This window comes from Zea mays, chromosome 3 (assembly GCF_902167145.1).
Source record: "Zea mays cultivar B73 chromosome 3, Zm-B73-REFERENCE-NAM-5.0, whole genome shotgun sequence".
Classification (NCBI taxonomy): domain Eukaryota; kingdom Viridiplantae; phylum Streptophyta; class Magnoliopsida; order Poales; family Poaceae; genus Zea; species Zea mays.
This window is the reverse complement of record NC_050098.1, coordinates 127,011,113-127,027,061: the sequence shown is the minus strand read 5'-3', so window position 1 is coordinate 127,027,061 and position 15,949 is coordinate 127,011,113. Positions and strand designations below refer to the sequence as shown.

The 15,949-nt window shown below is 54.2% G+C and overlaps 2 long non-coding RNA genes, 1 other non-coding gene and 1 pseudogene across 3 annotated transcripts; 3 read left to right on the top strand and 1 right to left on the bottom strand.

Moving 5' to 3' along the window:
* Positions 1-12,361: 12,361 nt before the first annotated feature.
* On the top strand, positions 12,362-13,025 carry LOC109945278 (uncharacterized). The gene is made up of 3 exons (XR_002268402.2): positions 12,362-12,506; positions 12,644-12,678; positions 12,814-13,025. It is a non-coding gene; the product is annotated as an uncharacterized lncRNA (long non-coding RNA).
* Positions 13,026-13,407: 382 nt separating this feature from the next.
* LOC109945279 (uncharacterized) lies at positions 13,408-14,431 on the top strand. The gene is made up of 3 exons (XR_002268403.2): positions 13,408-13,602; positions 13,951-13,996; positions 14,094-14,431. It is a non-coding gene; the product is annotated as an uncharacterized lncRNA (long non-coding RNA).
* A 783-nt stretch (positions 14,432-15,214) lies between these two features.
* On the bottom strand, positions 15,215-15,724 carry LOC103652165 (uncharacterized; annotated as a pseudogene).
* Positions 15,725-15,842: 118 nt separating this feature from the next.
* Positions 15,843-15,915, top strand: TRNAR-ACG (transfer RNA arginine (anticodon ACG)). The gene has a single exon. It is a non-coding gene; the product is annotated as a tRNA-Arg (tRNA).
* The last annotated feature ends 34 nt before the right edge of the window (positions 15,916-15,949 follow it).

Here is a 15,949-nt window from a genome sequence, read left to right as displayed (position 1 = left end):
CTGATAAGTTGTGATTAGGCTAATTGTATTTCTTGTGTATAGTTTGTTGTTCGTGATGTTTGCGTTAGGTTCGAGAAGCGTAATTATTGTGCGTAGTCATATATTAATAACTAGTGTTATTGTTCTTTATATGCATTCATATGCATAATGCATTTCATTCAGGACGATAAATAATCGCGTGATGCGGAAGAAAAACCAAGTCGACCCCAAGCGTGGGCTAATCTGCAAGCTGAAGCTGATGAATCAACCTGAAGATGGTTAAATCAAGCAAGTGCTCGGTCAAAGAATACTCATCAAGCGGACGTCACCTAACCAACACTAACCTAGTGTTACTCAGGCAAGCCCCGGTGCATGCAACCCCTTTCCTTGTGTTTTTAAATACTTTTCGCACACTTTAAGTCTAGTGAAATGTGCATTAGGTTCATAGGAGTTGCTTGAAACCCTTTGATGCATTGCTTTCCTTGATATCCATACCTTTATAGATACTTCTGTGAAGTATCAAACTATGATTTACAAAAATGCTTAGCCTTGCTTAGATCTTGTGGATAGAGGTTGTCCTCAGTCTAACCCGGGAGAGGATGGCTTCTACCTGCAAGAATATTTTCATTCGGAGCAATAGTGGGATCTTACTGCAAAGTTCCCTGTGATGCTCTTTCAATCCTAAGGAACAGACACAATCCTAAGGATGGAAATACTTAAATTGAGACTTGGGTTAGGAACAGGTGATGTTCTACCCAGGTTGGTTAAGGATTAATGCGTATGTAGGCGTGCTGACCGAGGACCCTTTAACTGGTCACATGCCTCGTCATGGGTAAGCCTTGCCTCGGGCAGACTAAGGCCAGAATAAGATAACACGAAATGGGCGTGGAGCGGTGGCGAGAGTAGTGTGTACCCTCCGTGGCAAGAGGCTGGACGGTGGTGTATCTGTGCTCTCGGTTTGCGTGAACCTGATCTGGTCTTAAGAACCCCGGTGGCGGGTTGACATATGCAAGGGTTAAGTGCTACATATGTCGTGTGATTGGAGATCCTCAGCTGAGTATAATCGATTCGGATCGCCGTACCTTCGCGGTTATGAAGACTTGGTCACTTTTCTACAACCTAAAGTCAGGATGTGAACACTATGGATAAAAATGATGTTGTATTGATGAGATGTTGAAATTAGACTAGATGCAAATAGAGTCTATTAATACTTAATATTGCGTTAAAAGATTGAAAGTAAGGACTCACTTTAGTAAGCTACTTCTGCAAAAGTATAAGTTGATTTTTGCTAAAGCCTCTCCTTGGCTCCTATTTATCCAGCATACCCTTGAGAGTCTTTTCCTTAGTCGGGTAAGACTTGCTGAGTAATTCCATACTCAGGGTTTTATTCCCTGTTGTTTTTCAGGTTCTAACCTTGTGCTGTTGTGATGGTGTTAAGTGCCGGTGGGCTCGGCCTTCTTATAAGTCTAAGTAACCCTTCTATACTTCTTATTGAGGATGATCCCTTGAGCTAGCATATATATTTTAAACTTATACTTTTGTAATCACTCCGATAAACTAATGTAAAATTTATTTTAACCTGTAAAATTTGGTAGAAAGATTTCCGCTGCAACAATATTGGTGTGTGTGATTTGTGTTACTTAATCCCGCGGTTCTGGTTGTAAGTGGTTTATCCGATGTCCTTGGGGCAATCAGACGGATCCTGTTAAGTTATCTGGTGCACATGCATAGCCGTCCGAGGTCTTTGAGACAAGGACAGGTGCATGTGGGCCTAATAACTTGGGAGGTTCCGCCACAGGCAAGAAGAAGTCGCAAGCGAAACGCGACGCCGCCGACGCGGACCTTGTCGCCGCCGCCGAGTACAAGAACCCTCGGAAACCCCCCGGAGGTGCCAACCTCTTCGACAAGATGCTCAAGGAGCCGTGCCCCTATCATCAGGGGCCCGTCAAGCACACCCTTGAGGAGTGCGCTATGCTTCGGCGCCATTTCCACAGGGCCGGGCCACCCGCGGAGGGTGGCAGGGCCCGCGACGACGACAAGAAGGAAGATCACCAGGCAGGAGAGTTCCCCGAGGTCCGCGACTGCTTCATGATCTACGGTGGGCAAGCGGCGAATGCCTCGGCTCGGCACCGCAAGCAAGAGCGTCGGGAGGTCTGTTCGGTGAAGGTGGCGGCGCCAGTCTACCTAGACTGGTCCGACAAGCCCATCACCTTCGACCAAGCCGACCACCCCGACCAGGTGCCGAGCCCGGGGAAATACCCGCTCGTCGTCGACCCCGTCATCGGCGACGTCAGGCTCACCAAGGTCCTCTTGGACGGAGGCAGCAGCCTCAACATCATCTACGCCGAGACCCTCGGGCTCCTGCGTGTTGATCTGTCCTCGGTCTGGGCAGGCGCTGCGCCTTTCCACGGGATCATCCCCGGGAAGCGCGTCCAGCCCCTCGGACAACTCGACCTTCCCGTCTGCTTCGGAACGCCCTCCAACTTCCGAAGGGAGACCCTCACGTTCGAGGTGGTCGGGTTCCGAGGAACCTACCACGCGGTACTGGGGAGGCCATGCTACGCAAAGTTCATGGCCGTCCCCAACTACACCTACCTCAAGCTCAAGATGTCGGGCCCCAATGGGGTCATCACCGTTGGCCCCACGTACAAACACGCGTTCGAATGCAACGTGGAGTGCGTGGAGTACGCCGAGGCCCTCGCCGAATCCGAGGCCCTCATCGCCGACCTGGAGAGTCTCTCTAAGGAGGTGCCAGACGTGAAGCGACACGCCGGCAACTTCGAGCCAGCGGAGACGGTTAAGTCCATCCCCCTCGACCCCAGCGGCGACGCCTCCAAGCAGATTCGGATCGGCTCCGAGCTCGATCCCAAATAGGAAGCGGTGCTCGTCGACTTTCTCCGCGCGAACGCCGACGTCTTCGCGTGGAGTCCCTCGGACATGCCCGGCATACCGAGGGATGTCGCCGAGCACTCGCTGGACATCCGAGCCGGAGCCCGACCCGTCAAGCAGCCTCTATGCCGATTCGACGAAGGGAAGCGCAGAGCCATAGGCGAGGAGATCCACAAGCTAATGGCGGCAGGGTTCATCAAAGAGGTATTCCATCCCGAGTGGCTTGCCAACCCTTTGCTTGTGAGAAAGAAAGGAGGGAAATGGCGGATGTGTGTAGACTACACTGGTCTAAACAAAGCATGTCCGAAGGTTCCCTACCCTCTGCCTCGCATCGATCAAATTGTGGATTCCACTGCTGGGTGCGAAACCCTGTCTTTCCTTGATGCCTACTCAGGGTATCACCAAATCAGGATGAAGGAGTCCGACCAGCTCGCGACTTCTTTCATCACGCCCTTCGGCATGTACTGCTATGTCACCATGTCGTTCGGCTTGAGGAATGCGGGTGCGACGTACCAGCGGTGCATGAACCATGTGTTCGGCCAACACATTGGCCGGACGGTCGAGGCCTACGTCGTCGATATCGTAGTCAAGACGAGGAAAGCCTCCGACCTCCTTTCCGACCTTGAAGTGACATTCCGGTGTCTCAAGGCGAAAGGCGTGAAGCTCAATCCCGAAAAGTGTGTCTTCGGAGTGCCCCGAGGCATGCTCTTGGGGTTCATCGTCTCCGAGCGGGGCATCGAAGCCAACCCGGAGAAGATCGCAGCCATCACAGGCATGGGGCCCATCAAGGACTTGAAAGGCGTACAAAGAGTCATGGGATGTCTTGCGGCTCTGAGCCGCTTCATCTCACGCCTCGGCGAAAGAGGCCTGCCTCTGTACCGCCTCTTAAGGAAGGCCAAGTGCTTCACTTGGACCCCTAAGGCCGAGGAAGCCCTCGGGAACCTGAAGGCGCTCCTCACGAATGCGCCCATCTTGGTGCCCCCAGCTGCCGGAGAAGCCCTCTTGATCTACGTCGCTGCGACCACTTAGGTGGTTAGCGCCGCGATTGTGGTTGAGAGACGAGAAGAGGGGCATACATTGCCCGTCCAGAGGTCAGTCTACTTCATCAGCGAGGTACTGTCCGAAACCAAAAACCGCTACCCACAAGTTTAGAAGCTGTTGTACGCGGTGATCCTGACGCGGCAGAAGTTGCGACACTACTTCGAGTCTCATCCAGTAACTATGGTGTCATCCTTCCCCCTGGGGGAGATCATCTAGTGCCGAGAGGCCTCGGGTAGAATCGCAAAGTGGGCGGTGGAAATCATGGGCGAAACAATCTCGTTCGCCCCTCGGAAGGCCATCAAGTCCCAAGTCTTGGCGGACTTCGTGGCTGAATGGGTCGACACCCAGCTCCCAACAGTTCTGATCCAGCCGAAACTGTGGACCATGTTCTTCGACGGGTCGCTGATGAAGACAAGAGCCGGCGCAGGCCTACTCTTCATCTCGCCCCTCGGGAAGCACCTACGCTACGTGCTACGCCTCCATTTCCCGGCGTCCAACAATGTGGCTGAGTATGAGGCTCTGGTCAACGGGTTGCGGATCGCCATCGAGCTAGGGGTTCGACGCCTCGACGCTCGCGGTGACTCGCAGCTCATCATCGACCAAGTCATGAAGAACTCCCACTGCCGCGACCCGAAGATGGAGGCCTACTGCGATGAGGTTCGGTGCCTGGAAGACAAGTTCTACGGGCTCGAGCTCAACCACATCGCCCGGCGCTACAACGAGACTGCGAACGAGCTGGCTAAAATAGCCTCGGGGCGAACAACGGTTCCCCCGGACGTCTTCTCCCGAGACCTGCATCAACCCTCCATCAAGATCGATGACTCGCCCGAGCCCGAGGCACCCTCGGCCCAGCCCGAGGTACCCTCGGCTCAGTCCGAGGCACCCTCGGCTCAGCCTGAGGCATCCTCGGTTCAGCCCGAGGTACCCTCGACCCCCGAGGGTGAGGGACTGCGCGTCGAGGAGGAGCGAAGCGAGGTCACGCCTAATCAAAACTGGCAGACCCCGTACCTGCAATATCTCCACCGAGGAGAGCTGCCCCTTGACCGAGCCGAAGCTCGGCGGTTGGCGCGACGCGCCAAGTCGTTCGTGTTGCTAGGAGACGGGAAGGAGCTCTACCACCATAGCCCCTCAGGCATCCTCCAGCGATGCATCCCCATCGTTGAAGGTCAGAAGCTCCTGCAAGAGATACACTCGGGGGCTTGCAGCCATCACGCAGCACCTCGAGCCCTTGTTGGAAACGCCTTCCGACAAGGTTTCTACTGGCCGACGGTGGTGGCCGACGCCACTAGAATTGTCCGCACCTGCGAAGGGTGTCAATTCTACGCAAGGCAGACCCACCTGTCCGCTCAGGCTCTGCAGACGATACCCATCACCTGGCCTTTTGCTGTGTGGGGTCTGGACCTTGTCGGCCCCTTGCAGAAGGCACCCGGGGGCTACACGCACCTGTTGGTCGCCATCGACAAATTCTCCAAGTGGATCGAGGTCCGACCCCTAAACAACATCAGGTCCGAACAGGCGGTGGCATTCTTCACCAACATCATCCACCGTTTTGGGGTCCCGAACTCCATCATCACCGACAACGACACCCAGTTCACCGGCAGAAAGTTCCTGGACTTCTGCAAGGATCACCACATCCGAGTGGACTGGGCCGTCGTGGCTCACCGCATGACGAATGGGCAAGTAGAGCGTGCCAACGGCATGATTCTACAAGGACTCAAGCCTCGGATCTACAACGACCTCAACAAGTTCGGCAAGCGATGGATGAAGGAACTCCCCTTGGTGGTCTGGAGCCTGAGGACAACGCCGAGCCAGGCCACGGGCTTCACGCCGTTCTTTCTAGTCTATGGGGCCGAGGCCATCTTGCCCATAGACTTAGAATACGGTTCCCCGAGGACGAGGGCCTATGCTGACCAAAGCAACCAAGCTAGTCGAGAAGACTCGCTGGACCAACTGGAAGAGGCTCGGGACAAGGCCTTACTACACTCGGCACGGTACCAGCAGTCCCTGCGACGCTACCACGCCCGAGGGGTCCGGTCCCGAGACCTCCAGGTGGGCGACCTGGTGCTTCGGCTGCGACAGGACGCCCGAGGGCGGCACAAGCTCACGCCTCCCTGGCAAGGGCCGTTCGTCATCGCCAAAGTTCTGAAGCCCGGAACGTACAAGTTGGCCAACAGCCAAGGCGAGGTCTACAGCAACGCTTGGAACATCCAACATCTACGTCGCTTCTACCCTTAAGATGTTTTCAAGTTGTTCATATACCTCGCTCCCATGCAAAGTTTAGTCATCAAGGAAGGGTCAGCCTTGCCTCGGCAAAGCCCGACCCTCCCTCGGGGGCTAAAAGGGGGGAACCCCCTCTGCGTTGAATTTTTTCCTCGAAAAAAGATCCTTTCTGCCAGAATGTCTTTCATGCTTTTCGACTACTTCGAAAGTGGATCCTGAAAACGACGGAGTACACGTAAGCAGCCAAGGCTGACCGAGCCGAGGGACTCGTATGCCTCCGGGATACAGATACCTCACTCATCACCTTCTGCGATAAGTAACTCACGTTCGGATAAGTGATTCCGTGGACCGAACAAGTCTTCACGCTCGAAAGCTCCTCTGCCGAAACGGTTCTTCGGGCCTTCTCGACTGCGCGCATAAGCGGCAAGGCCGACCGAGCCGAGGGATTCCTACGCCTCCGGGATACGGATACCTCACTCATCACCTTCCATGAAAAGCAACTCTCGCTCGCACAGACAATTCTGTTACCGACAAAAAAGTCCAGATACTCGAAACAAGAGGAAAAGAAGCGCAGCTTTACAACGTGGCGAGGGTGTGTTTGGGCCTCGGCGGCCGCAGAAAACACACGCTACAAGATGATCCGATCCTGCAGGCCCGGATCTTGACAGTTGAAGGGAGCAGCAGCACCCTCGGCATCGACTACACCTTCGGCGAGGTCCGACCTAGCCTCGGACGGCGACGCGGTCCGAGGATCTCCACTCTGAAGGATGACGTCATCACCATGCCCGGGCCATCGCCGCCAGGGTCTTCTCCGAGAATCCGGCCCGAGCAGGCGGCTCGGCTGGTCACCCCGAGGCCTCGGCCAGCTGTCCTCCGAAGACATCAGCCCGGCCCGAGGCCTCGGCAAATCAATTCCGGCGTCGTTCCCGCTAACGGACGACCCGGCCAGGCTCTGGCCGACCAAGTCTTCTTTTTCGAGCCAACTCTGCCTCTGTCCGTGCTGACACCGCTACCCCTGGCCTCGGCTCATCGAAGAGCGGCCGAGGGGTTCCTTTAACTAAGCAAGAGAAGCCTCGGACAGCAAGGCCGACCGAGTCGAGGGACTCCTACGCCTCCGGAATATGGATACCTCACTCGTCACCTTTGCACGGGGCGACTCACGCTTGGTGAAGCGGTTCAGACAACCAACAGGCGAGTCTTAGTAATCGAAAATGAGGAAAAAACACGGCTTCGCGCCAAAAATACATACACGTTCAGGCCCCGACAGCCACAATGAACAAAAGACCGGCATTCAAGGTGCCATTACAACGGAACTCTGGTTCCGTCCCCGCGGGTATGAACAACCTCCACACCGGGGAGCCTGCGGGGGCGATGAGTTCCGGGCAACTCGCCAGCGACCTCTGCAGCAGCAGCCATGGTCCCAGGACGGACGCGGCCACCGGAAGGCTCTCGTTCGCATTCCCGCTCAAGGGACGCGAACCAGCCATCAAAGCCAAAGAGCGGACCGCTCCAAAGCGCACCGGCAGGTCCTCGCTCCCGTCCTTGCCACGAAAGCGAGGAAGAGGGCGGAATGTTGCATCCTAGCTGGGCAGCAACAGTTCGCCTTCCCCGGCATGGCTGGAGGACGCCTCCTCCACAGAGCTGGAGGATGGTTTCCACCACTAGAAGCTGGAAGAGGAGGTGGCCAGCCGGCCCGTGCGGGAGGTAGAGCCCTAGCTCGCCTCGCTCTCCGCCCCAGCAAGGATGATGAACATCCTTGAAGCTGAGGGCGGGACCAAGATCACAGCCCGGCTTGCCTCTCCCCATCCAGGGGCTGGTGGTCACCGTCTTGGGTGACCACCGGCGGAGGGGTGCAGCCGGGCTGCATGATGAAAATCCTTGAAGCCGAGCGATGGCTGAAAGGTACCAACTCCCGCGGAGTTGCGTTCCTCCAACGACAAGGCGGAAGGACTGCGGGCATCCCCCATCCGAGGGCTCGGAAGGTGGAAAGACACGATGCATAAGAGAGCGCGAAGACATGGTCGCCTTTCAAGGGGGTCACCCTCCTTTTAAAGGCGACTCTCCCTACTTGCGTCCCCAGCCGTCGTGGGCTGAGTCTTCTCCAACGCGCTCCAAGGTCCTCCCCCTACGTCGCGGGGGCTGGGTCCCACGCGTCATGCAAGCTAGCCCAGGGCAGAAGAAGCCAAACTGCCGCGCGCGGTGCATGCAACCGTCCAGCGGTTGCAAGCGTCCCTCCACTTTCGCCCAGACCAGCGGGTGAAAGGGCGGGCAGCCATGCAGGCGGCATGCAACCGCGCCAAGTGGGCGCACTTCTCCGACTTCTAACACGCCCACGCGTCATGCAACCGGCGCGCCGGTCGCTACGTGCAAGCAACTGCACCGCCACTCACACCACTACCGCACCTCCTCGACTGCGGAACCAGTACCGCGACTCGAGGCGACCCAGCGCACGACCCAGCAGCGCCAGCCTGGCGCGATGGTCAATACGGCCAAAAATGGGTCGGCAGTAATGGTGGTGACAGGCGGGCAGGAGCAGCGGTCACGTCGTCAGCCAAGCTTACGTCCCATCCGGGGGCAGCGAGAGAACCCTCTCTCACGGCGTGAAGACGATGCGCCCGTGTTCCATTCCTCGAACGGCTCGCGCACGCGCAACAGCCGCCCCGCGAATCGCACGCCCCGTCGCATTAACTCCGCGGCGGGACAGGCGGCGCCTCTGGCAGGAGAAGCAAGCGACGCTTCGCCTTCGCCATAATGACCGTGTCAAAAAAGGTATGCCACGTTGTTCGATTTCGTATCCTTTTCCTTTTCCTCTTTCTCTCTCTTACAACAGGGACCGGGAAAGGGGGATACCCCGAAAAGGATCCTTCTCCGTGAAGGAACCAGGCTCCGAGCCTCCCTACTAATCAGAGGTTCGAAGGCTGGCCCCTCGGAGGGGTTCAACAGCCGCCTCAGAGCGCGTGGGCTCCACACCCACTACTGGTCAGAGGTTCGAAGGCCGGCCCCTCGGAAGGGTTCAACGGCCGCCTCAGGCCACTCGGGCTCCGCGCCCACTACTGATCAGGGGTTCGAAGGCTGGCCCTCGAAGGGTTCACAGCCGCCTCAGACACAGAGCGAGGGATGACCATGGGTACGTTCGATACATAACCAAGGCTCGGGCTACGCTCCCGAGGTACCCTAGGACATTTCTGAGACCAGCGGGAACGATCTTGTAACGGAATCCCATCAGAGGGAGGCATCGAGCCCTCGGACCCCGTCGACAGGGGACCGGGTCCGGCAGATCACCCGCAGGTACTTTTGGGCGCGCCTCTGGGCCTCTAGCCGACCCCTAGCAAATGGGGCACGGACGTCCGCTCGGATTACCCGCCAGTAGCTCACCGGAGACACCATGTTCGGTGCCCTCCGAGGGCAACATGGCGCTTCCCCCCTCCTCCTTGCGGAAAGGCGACGCAGGGGCGTATGTAAAAAAGTCGAGTCTGTCCCTGACCGTCCTCTCGCCCTGTGCAGAGGCTCGGGGGCTGCTCTCGCAAACCCGGCTCCGGCCAAACCGTTGACAGCGTCAACATACCAGCCCGAGAACTTGGGACCCGACCGTGCACCCGGGCTATGGCCAGCTCGCATGAGGGAACGACCAGACCAGCCAAAGCATTGCGTGAGGCATTAAGACCTCGGAGGAGTCAAACCACTCCTCCGAGGCCTCGGGGGCTACACCCAGCGGGTGCGCTCGCGCGCACCCACCGGAACGTAATGCAACCGAGAAAGGCTGGTCCCCTTGCAAAAAAGTGTGACAAAAGCCTCCAAGCGAGTGTTAACACTCCCTTCGAGGCTCGGGGGCTACTGTCGGGGACCATAATTAGGGGTACCCTCAAGGCTCCTAATTCTCAGCTGGTAACCCCCATCAGCACAAAGCTGCAAAGGCATGATGGGTACGACTAAGTCAGGGATCGGTCCATTCGAGGGACGCGACCACGCCTTGCCCGAGCCCAGCCTCGGGCAAGGGCAGCCGACCCCGGAGGATCTTCGTCTCGCCCGAGGCCCCCCTCCAGCGACGAGCATACTTCCGGCTCGCCCGAGGCCCAGTCTTCGCCAAGAAGCAACCCTGGCCAAGTCGCCACGCCAACCGACCAAATCGCAGGGGCATTTAATGCAAAGGTGGCCTGACACCTTTATCCTGACGCGCGCCCTTCAGTCGACAGAGCCGAAGTGACCGCAGTCACTTCGTCGCTCCACTGACCGGCCTGACAAAAGGACAGCGCCGCCTGCGCCGCTCCGACTGCTGCGCCACTCGACAGAGTGAGGCTGACAGGCAGTCAGGCCCGGCCTCAGGCACCATAGGAAACTCCGCTCCGCCCGACCCAGGGCTCGGACTCGGGTTCAACCCCTGAAGACGGCGAATTCCGCTCCGCCCGACCCAGGGCTCGGACTAGGGCTCAGCCCCAGAAGACGGCGAACTCCGCTCCGCCCGACCCAGGGCTCGGACTCAGGCTCAGCCCCTGAAGACAACGACGAACTCCGCTCCGCCTGACCCAGGGCTCGGACTTGGGCTCAGCCCCGGAAGACAACAAACTCCGCTTCGCCCGACCCCAGGGCTCGGACTCAGCCCTGGCCTCAGCCGACGGTCTCCGCCTCGCCCGACCCAGGGGCTCGGACTCGACCTCGGCCACGGAAGACAGACTTGACCTCGACCTCGGAGGAGCCTCCACATCGCCCAACCTGGGGCGCGGACCGACCATGTCAACGGGAGGCGCCATCATTACCCTACCCCAAGCCGACTCAGGCTACGGGGGACAAGACCGGCGTCCCATCTGGCTCGCTCCGCCAGATAGGCAATGATGGCGCCCCGCACACTCTATGACGACGGCGGCTCTCAGCCCCCTTACGGAAGCAAGAGGACGTCAGCAAGGACTCGACAGCTCTGATAGCTGTCCTTCCGCCAGGCTCCAGCGCTCCTCCGACGGCCACGACACCACACGAACTGGGTGCCAAAACCTCTCCGGTCGCCACGATGGCGTGTACTTAGGGCGCTAGCTCTCCTCCGCTAGACACGTAGCACTCTGCTACACCCCCCATTGTACACCTGGATCCTCTCCTTATGCCTATAAAAGGAAGGATCAGGGCCCTCTTACAGAGGGTGGGCCGCGCGGGGAAGGGGACGGGACGACGCGTAGAGTCCCTCGCTCTCTCCTCCACGGACGCTTGTAACCCCCTACTGCAAGCGCACCCGACCTGGGCGCAGGACAACACGAAGGCCACGGGTTTCCCCTCTTGCCTGTCTCCCTCTGTGGTTCCCCCCTTCGTGCTCCGTCTCGCGCCGACCCATCTGGGCTGGGGCACGCTGCGACATTTCCCTCGTCGGCCCAGGGACCCCCCGGTCTCGGAACGCCGACAACTATCTTCAGTCCTTAGTTTTTATTCTTCTGAATATAACATAGTTTTTTACAAAGGATGTTGACATATAACTTCCTCAAATCATTTGGTATTTGGGATTCCAATAGCTGTTCTGGAGTTCCCTAGAAACAGTTAACAAGACCTGCTCTTGTGGCTAGAATTTTGGGCTTTTGAGATACTGAAATTTTCTGGCCTTTGCAGTGAATGCAAAAGAATAATTGGTGGTTTCATAGTGCTGCCTTGCTTTTCTGTTACCTACTTAATCTGCAAGAACGACATGGACAGTTGGGGGTACAAGTAGCACTACATGGGTTAATGTTGTGTTGCATATTATTAATCAGGTTTAGACACATTTGGCTGATCTACTTAATCACCATGAACTGGAAACTGTGTGATTTTACTAGGAGGGCTATAAGACTTTTGACATATTTTTGACAGAACACCTGAGTTTTCTTTCATTTCTTTTTCATTTAATTTGTCTGTATGGACATGTTCTCTTTTGCTTGGATACCACAAATTTAATTGGTTACTGAGATTTTGGGACTGGGTCACCAAATGAAAGGTGCATTTCAAGTTTTGCTTATGTGATGTTTCCACTTTTATTTTCAGTTATTTCACCTGTTTTGCTAACTTATTGTCTGAAAGTCTGACTAGGCTCATTATACATATTTCTATGGAAATGAAACTATATGGTAGTTGGTTGCAGACTAATTGTTGATTGTAAAATCCAGGTAACAAAGCTGCTGGAAGAACCCCATTGGACTAGGAGACCAGGGTGAAGATAACTCTGGGCACAACACGCGGAATGGCTTACCTTCACTCCGTGGGTAGCGGCAGGAAGTTCATTCACGGGAACATCAAGTCAAGCAACATCCTTCTCTCACAGGAACTCGACGCCTGCATCACCGAGTTCGGCCTTGCCCAGCTCATGTCCACGCCCCACGTCCACCCACTGCACACGGAATGGCTTACCTTCACTCCGTGTGTCTCAAGTATGAACGATTATGCTTTTCTGGATTAATTGAAATGTCTTTCATCTTATATGACTATGCATGTGTTTTTCAAGCAATACTTGGTACTCGAGCATCAGAGATCATAAAGCTTGCTCCTTTTTGTCTCCATTTATCAGTCGAGGGGGAGTCACCAACGAACGACCCACAATTGGTAAGCCTCATTATTTGACTGGATTTTTTATTTCGCCCCTAGAGAATACTTCTCATTACCTAACCGCTTTGTTCTCTTGCCATTTCTGATTCTGCTGTTATGATACTGATGGAATCCTCATTCGCCGCTGCTAAGGAGTTTGAGCAGGACTAGAGAGGAGACGTCAGTTCTTCCTCCTCCGCTCAGTGCGACCATTGTCCCTGTCCCCCAACTCTGAACTCTTAGAACAATGATGATCACTGCCACTCCCCGCTCATTTTTTCTGAAGGGGAAATATCCATCTTCTTGTTGTTTTGTACTGTTGGATACTTTAGCATATTTCTCATACTACTAGGAGTGTAGGTAAGGAGTCCGCACACGAGTTTGTAAACACCATGTGTAAGGGAGTTCACCAACGTGATGTGCCTCACCTACAGGGGTGCTGCTTTGTCACCACCCTTGTGCCTTGTCTAGGTGCTGCTTACCAGCCTCTTATTTTGTTTCTGAATTCAGGATCTTATGTTGGTCCTACAAGTAACATTAAAGCACTTCCCTCCCTGTTGGCATTAAAACCCCTGGTGTGGCTGTTGTGTTGTACTGTTGTTTGTACTAGGCGAGCATCACTTCCAATTTGTTGTATTAGCTTTTTCTTGCTACTTCATGGATCTTGGGTCTTCGGTTGTTGAGTTATTTGCTTCAGCAATTAGGCTTCTGACTTAGAGCTTTTAGATTTGTAGGCATTGTTGGTTGTCTTGAAGAAGATGATGGTGGGCTCTTCCCACCACCAGCAGCTATAGAGGAAGGGGAAGTCTGTGGCTGACAAGGGCCCGCCCCCGCAACTGTGGTGGCAGAGAAGGTGGTGGCGCGGTTAGGGCAGCCACAACACCCCATCATCTGGGCGAGGCGGTAGCATCATACTTGTCATCATCCCGTCACATAGCTTTGGTATTATTTCTGGTTTTTGGCTCATGTGCACGTTCGTTGGTATCACTAATCATTTTCACTTTAGTTACAATGATCGCCTAAATCCATGGTTTTTATTGCCTATAGTTTGTTAATGTTTCTCTGGTTTTGCAGTAGTTGCCTAAAAACTGAAAGTATATGAACACTTATCTATTAGATAATGTGATTTATTAGAGTTAAGAAAATGGATGTGTATGATATAGACATTTGAGCTGGGGCTAATGCTCGTTTACATCTTATTATTGTTGTTGTATGCTTGTGTGCTTAATTTGTTGTTTCTGTAGATTAATGTGAGGTATAATCTTGTTTTCGGCTCTCCTGATGTTGTAGCTGTTGAGTGCAAGAAATCACATGCAAGCTGGATTGTGTTAGACAAGTAATGGTCAACTACTAAATCAATAGTTTCTTTAATACATCCTGCATTATCTAATTGTTATTTTTGCTTATTAAATTGTATGTTGCTGCTGCTCAAGGATTTGAAGCATGAGGAGAAGCATTGTGGGGGAGAAGCTTCAGTGCAACATTGTTGTTCTATAGGGATCAACATCCTCAAGATCGCTTGGAAAACTTTCACAAAAACTCATAATGCAAGCATATGTTTTATTGGGAAAGTTTTTCAAGCTGAATTTCTGAAAGCCTCCTCACTGCTTTAGTTATGCTGAATTTGAATTTGCAACTAGGGGTTTCTAACAAGTAAATTTCTTAGCTAAAGGTGGATTTTGGTCTGTTCATCGACGTGTCCTTTCTGATGGTGGCGTTGTTTGTTAGCTACAAAATCATCAATCAAAGATTGTAATTATATTGCGTTATTGTTTTGTATCAATTTTTAAGTTGCCATAGCAATGCACGGGCACCCTACTATATACCATATATGTGTTAATTTGTTAATTTCGTTGTTCTTTTCATTTTAGGATCTGACAAATAAATACTTGTTAAAATGCATTAGTTAGACTTAATAAAATTTTCTGACCATTTAGTCTTCAGCTATATAATTGGTTTCATAACTAAATTATATTTAATACTCATAGTAGCCATTTAAATATTCAATACGACACGTACTAAATTTTACATATAGACTTCCCAATATGTAAATGGAGAAGTTTTTATACAAATCGAGAAGTTATACAAATCGAGAAGTTTTACCTAGGAAGCATAGCTCCACAGTAAGAACTGAACAGAATCCAGTTTTACACGAAAACACGAGAGCAGGACCTTTTTTTACTCTATATATAAAACTTCTTGATTTGTATATCAGCTATGCTTCCTGTGGAGCAAGGAAGCGAACGCAAGCCAGCCTTTTGTATTAGTGCATTCTGTTCAGTTCTTACTTGATCATCCCGTGTTTTCACGTGTGCCATGGCCGAGTGGCAAGCTCAACACTGGTATTGTTGTCTTGTCTCAAATGAAGTCCGGTTCCACAAGTTAACCGGAAATCTTCATAGGTGATAGCTGTGTCAGATTCTTCCGCGCATAGGGTAAGAATGCAAGTGATAGTTGTGTCAGTTTACCCTCATTTTCTTGGGCATCACTTATCTCAAATGAAGTCCATTAGAGGTTCGCAATTTATGTTCCGTGATATCACACGGGCACCTACCTACCTAGTTCTAACAAGAGGAGCCCTGCAGCGAGGACAGAACGTGGACGCAGCCACTGCGGCGGCGCCACCGACGACGCATACGAGCGCGGCGACGGCCTGCAGCGCCACCTGTGCATGCCACGCTCGTCTGCTCCTCGGGGATGAGGGTACACGACGACAGGGCCCGCGGTCAGCAGCGCGCCGGGCGTTCCGGGGTCTGTGGCCGCCGACAGCGCGTCCAACTCCTCCGCCTTGGACAGCAGGCCCAGCCGCTCCGCCGCCGACAGCGACAGCCCCGCGCGCTCCGCCGCCGACACCAGTCCCGGGCGCCCGGCCCCCGCGCTCCGCCTTGATCAGCAGCAGCAGCGCAGCTTCTCCATGTTATTCAGCAGCCTCACCGGCGGCCCTGCCGCGGGCCCGGCTCGCCCAGCGGGAACACAGCACGCTCGTGCGCGGCACCCGCGGCTCTTGACAGTCAACACCGGGAGGCGTACGTAGGAAATGGCGGCCGCCGTGCTTACCTATCATCTCGTGCCGGAGACGGTCTTGGGCGTGGGCTTGTGGCCCTTCCGGGGTTGCCAACACGCCGGCGCTCTCTCCTCAACATATGTATATAAATAATAAACGTTATTGTTTACACACAAATGACTCCGTGGCCCAATCGATAAGGCGCTGGTCTACGGAACCAGAGATTCTGGGTTCGATCCCCAGCGGAGTCGTTTTTTTGTTTTGCACTTTGGCCATTTTTTGTAT